We start from the raw sequence: 12,052 nt of genomic DNA on the forward strand, positions 1-12,052 counted from the left end.
ATGCTGCTGCAATGTAGCGGATTTTTTGGTTAACTAACTCACAATAGGGGGGTGGCCATATCAGGAACATGGCCATAACAGGAGCACCCACCTTAGTTCAAGTTTACAATGACAACATATACAAATCTCATTTCATTTTTTTCTAATAATACCTCTGGAGCTCTATGAGGGACACAAGAGAGGAATATTCCTGATATAATAATAAACTTCGGAGAGTGAAGTGCAAATATTTTATTGAATTCTTCAAATACACTCAGTAAAGTTTTGTCAATTAAAAAAAAAAATACTATTTTCATTCAATTTTCCAAGATGAATTCATGATGTTAACCAAAATAACCAAAGCCTCCCCATCCTCTTCCAAAACGTCCACCTCTTCCACCTCTAAAGCCTCTAAAGCCTCTAAAGCCTCCGTAGCCTTCTCCCATCATGACCTATACAAAATAAATATTATCAGTGGCATACTGTATAAAACTTATTACAATTTAATGAAACAATATTCTTTGCAGCATAAGAGAATACTTAATTGATGAATTATAGTCTTAATCCTTCAGTGCTTGCGCCGTAATTTCTAAGCTCAAGAAAATAGTAGTAGAAGTGACAATTTTGAATAGGTTTAATTAAGTCATTAATGTTGGATTGAAGGAGAATTACTTGGGCGTGGATGTAAGAGGTTGTAGAAAATAGTGAAGAGAAAAACAATATTGTTATAGTGCAAAGTAATGAATAGTGATAATAATTATAGGGAAAGATAGCATGAGATTAGTTAGAAATGGAAGAAGTAAGTAGAGAAATGAATAAGCAGTATGGTAAAGTAAAAACTAGATGATAATGAAAAATAGGATTGGAAAATAAATATTACTTAGAAGAGAAATAGAAGATAAGTTCATGATGACTATAGACGTTTGGGTAAGAAGAGGGAATAAATTAGTAGGTATGAAATTTAGATAGGGGAAAATCTGCTAATTCCGCAGTACGGGTAATTCCGCAGTAGTGCATATATGATTTTACTGCGGCTTTACAATAGCGTGAACGTAAGTTTTTGTCAACAGGAGGCATGTCCTCTGCAGTGCTATAGAAAAAAATCAAGGATATTGGTCGACACATCTGTCGGCAATACAGTGAAACATCGAAAGTTGGCTGTTTTTCGTGTTTTGCTACACAGCTGTGAAGAGAGTGAGCATCGTTATATGTAAATTGTTCCTTTTATGTTACTTCCATAATGTATTTCATAATATTTACTACTGCGAAATTAGCCAATTGCTATTGAGGATTTATCCGCACTGTTGCGAAATTACGCGAGTTGTTCTTTTCCAACTGTAATGTATTTACAATTAAATATATCTGCATTTTAATAGGTCTCTCTATCTCATTTGATAATGAAAGGTTTCGTCAATGTCTACATACCTTGATAATATTTTTCAATAAACATTTTGATAAAAATATGATAGATTTGCTGCTTAATATTGCAGAATTAGCCGAGTCTCCCCTACAATAGTGCGTTCCGCAAGAAAGTGTTTATGTAATAAATGTAATTTTGGCACCTTAAGCAAAATTGTGAGGTCCACATTACACTAATGTAATTGCTGACATGAAAGTACTTTGTACATATAGGCCTACATACATGTAATATATTATTATTATTGTTATTATTGTTATTATTATTATTATTATTATTATTATTACTACTACTACTACTACTACTACTACTACTACTACTACTACTATTATTATTATTATTATTATTATTATTATTATTATTATTTACCAATACCATTTACGTAGCTTACAGAATTTGATTATATTATTATACTTGTGACAAAATAAAATACCTGCAGGAGAAGCACAATGGCAATAACAACGATTCCTTTCCCGTTCATATCTAAGCCGCTGAATCTCTTCTGTATACCAGGAACTGCAACAATTAATTCACATAAACTTTAATACAGTATTTCATTCTTCCCATAGACAAATAATTGCAATAATAATGCCACTAACAGGCCAGCTTATGAGTGTGTGTCAGTGTGTGTATGTTTGTGTGTATCCAGATCCATAAATCAAGGCGTCAAATACACGGAAATAAAACAAATTTTGAAATGAAAAATAAGTTACAATGTGGTAATTTTACTGGAGTTGTAACAAAGATATAGGCCTACCGGTTGTTAAAAATATATCAAACGAATTATTCCATACAACACACAATTTAGAAATTAACGAAGTATGTTTATAATTTATAGTGCATTTGTAGTCACCTCATATGTGTCGTGAAAAACAAGTCATATATGAGCCTTGTTGTCAGTATCTCGAAGCACAATACCACATCACACATTGAACAGTTTTTGAGCTCATGTTTGGTGCCCGTGACACGATCCCACGAGAAATTTTAAATCAACTTAATTTAAAATTTCTGATGCAACTATTGATGCCATAGGATCTCATGTGTTAAAATCATCCTTAGCTATAATTAGGGCCTAGTAATCATTTTTACTCAAGAAACTTTTATTGTAAATGATTTCTTATGTTTTGTCATCATTATCTTAATGTATTTTTCCTTTGAAATTGTCACATGCATAATTGTTTTTAATCGTTGTTCATTACAAATGGATTAGTAGGCCGATCTATGAACCCTTATTTAGGGCTACTTTTGTTGATATAAATTTATTATACTAGTAAATTCATGTTATACTTTAGTTCCATTTTAAACATAGAATATCACTTTTAAGTTTCTATTCACAAGCACTTTAATCTTGTGGGTGTATAAATTCCAACACGAAAGCTAGGGAACGAGTATATTCATTATATAATGGGTGCATGTTTTTATTTTTTTTATTTATCGAATCCTCCCCTGAGCACGACAAAACACTATTTCAGTGGGGTGCTAGAATTTTTTACATTTACAATTTCTTTGTATTGTATTTTTCTGGAAATAAAGAACATTATTATCATCATTATTATTATTATTATTATTATTATTATTATTATTATTATTATACTTACTGGCTTTTAAGGAACCCGGAGATTCATTGCCGTCCTCATATTAACGCGCGATAGCTCAAATCCATTTTAATATTATCTTCCCATCTACATCTCGGCCTCCCCAAAGGTCTTCTTCCCTCCGACCTCCCAACTAACACTCTATATGCATTTCTGGATTCGCCCATACGTGCTACATGCCCTGCCCATCTCAAACGTCTGGATTTAATGTTCCTAATTATGTCAGGTGAAGAATACAATGCGTGCAGTTCTGTGTTGTGTAACTTTCTCCATTCTCCTGTAACTTCATCCCTCTTAGCCCCAAATATTTTCCTAAGCATCTTATTCTCAAACACTCTTAACCTATGTTCCTCTCTCAAAGTGAGAGTCCAACTTTCACAACCATACAGAACAACCGGTAATATAACTGTTTTATAAATTCTAACTTTCAGATTTTTTGACAACAGACTGGATGATAAAAGCTTCTCAATCGAATAATAATAACAGGCATTTTCCATATTTATTCTCTGTTTAATTTCCTCCCGAGTATCATTTATATTTGTTACTGTTGCTCCCAGCTATTTGAATTTTTCCACCTCTTCAAAGGATAAATTTCCAATTTTTATTTCCATTTCGTACAATTATTTCTGGTTAAGAGACATAATCATATACTTTTTTCTTTTCGGAATTTACTTCCAAACCTATCTCTTTACTTGCTTCAAGTAAAATTTCCGTGTTTACCCTAATCTTTTGTGGATTTTCTCCTAACATATTCACGTCATTCGCATAGACAAGAAGCTGATGTAACCCGTTCAATTCCAAACCCTCTCTGTTATCCTGGACATTCATAATGGCGTACTCTATAGCATAGTTAAAAAGTAAAGATGATAGTACATCTCCTTGCTTTAGCCCACAGTGAATTGGAAACGCATCTGACAGAAACTGACCTATACGGACTCTGCTGTACGTTTCACTGAGACACATTTTAATTAATCGAACTAGTTTCTTGGGAATACCAAAATCAATAAGAATATCATATAAAACTTGTCTCTTAACCAAGTCATATGCCTTTTTGAAATCTATGAATAACTGATGCACTGTACCCTTATACTCCCATTTTTTCTCCATTATCTGTCGAATACAAAATATTTGATCAATAGTTGATCTATTACGCCTAAAACCACACTCATGATCCCCAATAATTTCATCTACATATGGAGTTAATCTTCAGAAAAGAATATTGGACAAACGTTTGTACGATGTCAATAAATTTATATTCCTCCAAAGTTACTGCAGTTAGTCTTGTCCCCCTTCTTAAAGATAGGTATGATTATGGACTTCTTCTATCACTCTGGTACAATTTCCTTTTCCCTAATAGCAATTACAAGCTTAGAAATTTCGTTAGATAATGCACTTCCACCCTCTTGTATTAATTCTGCTAGAATTTGATTGATACCTGGAGACTTATAATTTTTCAGATTTTCTATAGCAATTTGGACTTCAGAAAGCGTGGGTTCGAGTATAAATGGCTCAGCAGTTTATATTTCAATTTCGTCCCGATCATTTCTATTTGTCCTATGCATATTTAGTAGTTGCCCAAAATAGCTTTTCCATCTGTTCAGGATTGAATGAGAGTCTGCAAGCAAGTCACCATTCTCATCCTTGATCACGTTTACCCTTGCCTGATATCCATTCTTGAATTCCTTTGTGTCCTTAACACGTATCGTTAATTCCTACCATTAAGAAGTCTTGCAACCTTAATACAGTGACTAAGGAACAGAAATCTGCTATACAGACCTGAGTTCATGTATGTATTCCCAAGAAACTGGTTCGATTAATTAAAATATGTCTCAATGAAACTTACAGCAGAGTCCGTATAAGCCATTTTCTGTCTGATGCTTTTCCAATTCACTGCGGGCTTAAGCAAGGAGATGCACTATCATCTTTACTTTTTAACTTCGCTCTAGAGTATGCCATTAGGAAATTTCAGGAAAACAGAGAGAGTTTGGAATTAAACGGGTTACATCAGCTGCTTGTCTATGCGGATGACGTGAATATGTTAGGAGAAAATCCACAAACAATTAGGGAAAACGCGGAAATTCTTGTTGAAGCAATTAGAGCGATAGGGTTGGAAGTAAACCCCGAAAAGACAAGCCTATATGATTATGTCTCGTGACGAGAATATTGTACGAAATTGGAGGTTTATCCTTCGAAGAGATGGAAAGATTCAAATATCTTGGAGCAACAGTAACAAATAAAAATGACACTCGGGAGTAAATTAAACGCAGCAGAAATATGGAAATTGCGTGTTCTTATTCGGTTGAGAAGCTTATGTCATCTAGTTTGCTGTCAAAAAAATCTGAAAGTTAGAATTTATAAAACAGTTATATTACTGGTTGTTCTGTATTGTTGTGAAACTTGAACTCTTTCTATTTTTCAATATTATATTTTGTTATAGCTAGAATATAAAAAAGAAAAAGAAATAAAAACTAATTTTATAAATTTTATATGTATGACTATAATACACTATCGAAAATAATGTTAGCATTAGATTGCACTTGAATATAAAACTATTGGCTACCAATGATATTGAAGTTACGAACATTCAGATCTTGCAAAAGTTGAATTTGATTCAATCTAATTCCTCAAAACTAATTAGATTTTACCTGAAGAATGTATGTGTAACTACGATTAACCAACATAAAGATTCGGAATAATTGTTGAACAGAGTAAAAGAGGCCTTTAAAGTATTTTTACATATATTATGTGCAAAATATTAATTAGGTCCAAGTCTCTTAACAGTACCTATTAGAAATGTTGGCTTACCTGTTCGAACTCGTGATCCCGAAGACATAATTCTGAAGAAATTGTCTCGAATATATACCTACGGCAATATATTGAACTAGTTCAAACCAGATATCTCCGAAATTTTAGTGCTCAGAACAGTACAGAACAAATTGCTGCTTGCTTAGTTGGTGGCTAATGGCAGCGTAATTGAGTTCTTCCATTAGCTATATCACCTGACATCCCACAGAGGTACAGTGTTCCATTTGTGATGCGTACTAAGTGTTTTTGACAAGTGCTTGCTGCATGTTGGCCCTCCACTTGCCCAAAATTAGAGATTCATTTCCATATACTTCTTTCCTACATCAAGTAAAATTTTGGTGAACTAAGCGTTGGGACATATTTTCTCTCTATAGGCTTACTTTCTCCACCAATCACGACAATTAAAAATGTATTACTTGATTTAGATCTTAGGTCTTGTTTAATAACTGAAAACTTCATACATGTTCGTCGGTCTCTGCTTCTTTTTCCAGTATCAAGTTATTAACATTGAAAACTGGCTTTTTATATGTAATTTCTACGAGTGAGAATCAGTACATTAATTACAAACTGAAATAATGCACTACATTTTTAAGCTATCACAACTAAATTGCAATATAATAGATATCTGCACAAGAGAAACAAAGAAGCAGCAACTGCAACGTAACGGCACATCTGTATGAATTTACTGTTTGTAGTTTGATCTCAGTATTGATGCACGCTTTGTCTCGGGCTGGCTATGATGCACCAAAATTCATCACCTGAAAATACCCGGGCTAGCATATCGTTCCCTTCATCCTGGCTGCTCGGATAAAGTCGCCAACCTATTGAACATTTGCCTCCGTGACAATCTCTACTGCTCGAACGACCGAATATTCGATTCTTGTCCATCTTCCAGAGAACTTCCGCACTAAACTGTAGGCAGCATGACGGACAGGCAGTTCTCACCATACAGGGGCAGCATAGTTTTATGAATAACCTTTGATGCAAGATCTTTTACTCAGAAAAATCACACAACGGATCGCTGCTTGACTATGGCAGAGTCGTACAGTGGTGCCGCTATCTTGCAATTGTTGCTTCTTTGTTGCTCTTGTGTTGATTATGCACACATTGATCACTTTGACACTTTGATAATAATAATCTAGTGTGATAGCTTCAGGCGCCTCATTAAAAGTGTAGCTAGGCACTTCGATTTGTAACTTAATTTATGATTCGAATGTGTATAATTAAGCTATTCAAACCATTTTAGTTAAATATATATTTGTGTAACTAGAGGCTTCACATTTAATTCATTCCTACGATTAGAATATATGGAGCCTCATCTATTCAATAATCAAGATTCCATTACAATTAATTCCACAAATTGTACATTATGTTTTGACGATTTAAGGGAAAATGTATTCACTACCATTTGAAATTATCCTCACAATAAATTACTGATTTATTTTATGCGAACATTTGAATTTATTATATACCCTCGTAGTAATCTTTGTGTTGACAAGATCCACATACATACATTCGGGAGATATTTTCATGAAACTTTGTTTGTTATTGAAATATTAATATACATGAATTCTGAATACGGTTCTACGAACATTTCGTGTCAGGAGATTACGATTGAATGCTGATGAGGGAGGAAATAGTGTTGGAGTATTCAGGAAAGATAAAATTTGAAAATTTTCTATTGCTGATGTAAATGTAGAAACTTACAATATTCTGGAGGTTGACTCTACCGCCGTCTTCAGCTGAACAGGGGGTCATTCCAAATATTCAAGTGCATTTATCTATTCGTAACGATCCCGACGAGTAGGCTACCGTTTTCGATCCTTTTTGTTCACCTGAAGATTCAAGGCACCTACCTTAGAAACGTAATTTATTTCTGTATTCTACATCCGCAGTGCAGAAGTTCATAACGTCCCATTTTCTCGTTGATTACTTACACGTGGTTTAGACTTTGGGAACATCTCAAGGAACAGGAATCCATGTGCATTCACTATATTTTTCATTGAATAAAAGAAATATCTAATCTTCAAAACATATGTATGCTATATTTCATACGATATAGAATCTAGTAATAATCCATGTAAACTTCCAAATAAAGTTCCTTTATACCAGTTTACGTCGGTTGCGTCTTGTTCTCAACCGTCGTTCTGTAAATTAGGGTTAAGTTATTGTAGGGATGATATCGAACACATTTCCTTTCTCCGACTTCACCAGACCTAATTTTCGAAAAGTCGTTTATTCTATATTTTCTTCATAATGCAAGAAGTTCAGTCTAATCCTTCTTGGCTTTCCCTTCACTTTAAGGGGTTAGGTACAGCTTACAGCAGTAAAATTTTGGAAATATTTAACAATTTTTCCTCCATTACTGTATATTGTACAATAATGCAAATTAGTATGTGTAAAACACTGCTATATGAAAAAATATTTTTACGATTAGAAAAAAACTATCTAACATTCTGTGATGAAATTTTTTGTGTGTATTTATGCATGTCATATCTGCAATATCGTGCAAGATCACTTTTCTACCGTTGATATATTGTCTGATAAAAAATAAATTCATTTAAAAATGGTCAAATATCAGTATTTTCTTCTGACACAAAATAAAAAAAAAATGTTATTTATTAAGGAATGTAGTTGAAAGAGCATGGTATTGTAAACATGACTTTCAGCAATAAAATAAAAGAGAGACAAAACATAAAAAAAGTTAACAAGGTTATGAGTTATGAGGGAAACGCTTCATCACTGCACAGTCAACTGCCGCCATTTTGAAGATACAGTAATGGAGGAAAAAAATGTTGAATATTTCAAAAAATTTTACTGCTGTAAGCTGTACCTAACCCCTTAAATATATAGTGTCCATCCTCGCTCATTCATTCAAAACTGAGAAATTTCTTTCATATTGATGCTAGAAAAAATTAAATGGTTACTTCATATAAATAGAGTTGTTTGGAAATTGAATCGGCCGCTTGAAAAAATCTTACTTTTTTTCAAGGAACTGAACTTCGTTAATACTACGCATAAGCACTAGCTTTGTTTCACCCCACAGCTTGTTTGTTACAACAGTGTTTTTTAGTTCGATATTTAGCGACTCTTTATCAACTACTAGGTTATTTATCGTCGATGAAATTAGTGACAGCGAGATAATATCTTGCAAAGTGATTCTAACGATTCACCATAGATTACCTGATATTCGCCTTACAATTGGGAAAAACCATGGAAAGAACACAACCAAGTAATCAGCTGAAGTGGGAAACGAATCTACTCCCGAACGCAGCCCCGGATCAAAAGACAAACACCTTACCATCAGAGCTACGCCGGTGGTTTACAATGATGTTTTAATTGGTTAATTTACGACACTTTATCAACTGCTAAGTTATCTAGTGTCTGAATTAGTTGAAGGCCATAGTGCCAACAAAATGAGTCCAGGATCCAGCGCCGAAAGTTACCCAGCATTTGCTCTTAATGGGTAACCAGGTAACTTGTCCTAATCAGAATTTGAATCTGGACGCGCTGGTTTCACGGTCACTCATGCTAACTGTTACTCCACAGCTGTGGATACAATGGTGTTGCTTGCTCATTATTTTAATAGTTTGGAAACTTTAAAATAGATCGGAATTATCTTAACTATGAGTATGTACATCTAAAGAATACATAGATCTATTAAGGAGAAGATTTTTTCTGAAAAACATTTTCATTTGGAACTGGGAAATAGGTATAATAATTGTTACATCAAGAGAAATTCCTCTGAAATTTACAAAACCCTGAATTGTGTGTAAGAATATTTTATTAACTTAATAAATCTGTGTGAGTTCTGATAGTAGTGAAAATGCCAAGCATACCCAGGATAATGCGAAAGTACTGTAAGAAGAAATACCAAAGCTGATATGAAAAAAACGTTGGTGGTTGTATTATTAATAATTACAGCTATATTTAAAATATTCATATTTAGCATAATGAACAGCACCGGGAGAGACAGTATTAGTAGCATTAACAAAGGTTGGATATCACTGCTGCTGTGATTACAATTCATAAGATTTTTCTCAATTGATATTAATTTGAGGCACTATATTCTACGGTTTCTTTGTAGTCTCTAATTTAATATCTGTTATATTATGTTACTTTCATGTTGTCAATTTAGATTATCTGTACTATTTTATTCTACCAATTACATTGTAAATTGTATATATGTGCGTATTCAAATTTAATTCTGATATTTCATTTCAAATATTATAACTTGAAAAATGTCAAAGCACCAAAACTTCGAGGTGTGAGATCCTTGGGATTCTTTTTACCGTGTTATAAACGCATAAGCATCCAATGTTTCAAAGCTGCATATTATCTCCATTTTCAGAGAAGAAAATGATAAAAGGATCAACTTGATGAATCCAGTACAGCAAATTTTCTCTAGCTTTGCATCATAGAGGGCAGTTAATAATCATATTCCAGTAATTTCATCTAGATTAGACCACATGGTGTTCGGACGGAGTAAAATTTTCCAATGAAAATTGCTTTCACTTTTGCATTCAAAGAACAAAATGTAATGCAAATCTGAAAAGATAGCACCATTTTGTAGTGGTTCCACGGCATTATTTATGTCAAATAATATAATAATTATCTGCAAATTAATTAGGAGAGATATATTTTGTTTAAATGCACTATTTAAATACGATAAAATAGGCTACTGTTATGTCATTAGACTTCGTTGATCCCACTGTTATAAGTCGGCTAATAAATATAGGCGAATTAAAATTGGAAACTAGTCAACCTTCAACATATATTCTGTATGAAGTGTAAAATTCCTCTTTCATAAGGTACTAACTTATATTTCTATTTGTTTTAATTTTAGAAATGGAGTGTTTTATATAATCGTGTGCATATCCCAATCATATTGAGGTATGTTTTTACATTTCGTATCAGCATGGTGTTATGCGTTCCGTGCCATAATTAAAGTGAAAATAGAATTCCATACCGTCGTCCTTACTCTCAGTATCTGTTACGTTCTATCGTATATTTTAAGCGGTATTTGCTCCTGTAATTCTAAAGCCAGTATTGCAAAGTCAACACAGAATGCTGGTTCATGTCTATCAGAATCGATGTCCCGGGCCTCTCTACTTACATCGTTGATTGTTTAAACAAATATTTATTTGCAGTTCCATTGGCGAGATCGAACACTTTGAAATATTACAAAACATAAACAAACTGCCTTCGCGTAAGGATGAAAGGTTTAATTAATTACGTTATCTAATTCAGTAATGTAACCTAGTCTATCTAGTTGTGATTGTTTGCAGCTTCGTAAATGTTATGGACGAACGGATGCATAACTTCAATTATGTGGTTGGATTCGATAGTTGGGGAGAGAATTCAGTCCAGTTTCTTCTTCCATGAAAACTATTTTCCACATCATCGTACTTTACACTGATATACGGGTTAATTACTACTTGCTATTGTGTACGATATTTTGAGGTTTAATAGGGATGCTTAACATTAGGATATATATAAATTAAAAGTTCACAGTTCAACATTTTTATTATATGGCCTAGTAAAATAGCATAAAAAGTATACTTACACGCACATTACTTATTTACGCATAACATTTGAGTTGAATTACAAAAGTATTCAGTATTCAATATGTCTTAAATAAGAAGCATTTAATTGTATGAAAAAATTCAGAGCCATTTTTTGCAAAACCAGGTTTGTGGAAAAAATGTACGTAGTAGGAAAAACAAAAACTAAGTACTCAGAAGGTGTAAAGTGCCATATAGGCTACACATTTTAGACATAAATAAACCATAATGGAAAGAAAACCTTTACTTCAGGAATCCAACCAGAGGAGAGGGTTTAAAATATGACAGCATTTGCAAAACTCGTTTTCTACAAAAGCTACAGTAATTTATTCATAAATCATAAAAAAAAATATATATTGAATTCAAGGTAGATGGAATTTTAAGTGTGCAAATATAATGCTTTTACTTATTTTTAAACATATACACGTTGTCGTGTATAGTTCCCGGGGTAGCTCAGTCGGTAGAGCATTCGCGCGCTAAGCGAAGGGTCCCGAGATCGATACCCGGCTCCGGAACAATTTTTCTTTGAAATTATTCAAACCTGCTTTACAGGGAGCTACTACCTGAAAGCCAGATTTGTATAATACATTCGTTACTGGAGGTACGTTAACAGAAAGCCACAAATTAAGTCACACAGTGTTGTGTGCACTCATAGTTGAGTTCTGGCGTCTTGTCAGCTCATTTGAGTTGTG

General features: G+C 33.4%; 1 long non-coding RNA gene across 1 annotated transcript; it reads right to left on the reverse strand.

Moving 5' to 3' along the window:
• Nucleotides 1-216: 216 nt before the first annotated feature.
• LOC138706138 (uncharacterized) lies at nt 217-5,842 on the reverse strand. The gene is made up of 3 exons (XR_011333912.1): nt 5,797-5,842; nt 1,830-1,912; nt 217-431 (listed from the first exon to the last, which is right to left on the reverse strand). It is a non-coding gene; the product is annotated as an uncharacterized lncRNA (long non-coding RNA).
• Nucleotides 5,843-12,052: the final 6,210 nt, after the last annotated feature.

This window comes from Periplaneta americana, chromosome 9, assembly GCF_040183065.1.
Source record: "Periplaneta americana isolate PAMFEO1 chromosome 9, P.americana_PAMFEO1_priV1, whole genome shotgun sequence".
Classification (NCBI taxonomy): Eukaryota; Metazoa; Arthropoda; class Insecta; order Blattodea; family Blattidae; genus Periplaneta; species Periplaneta americana.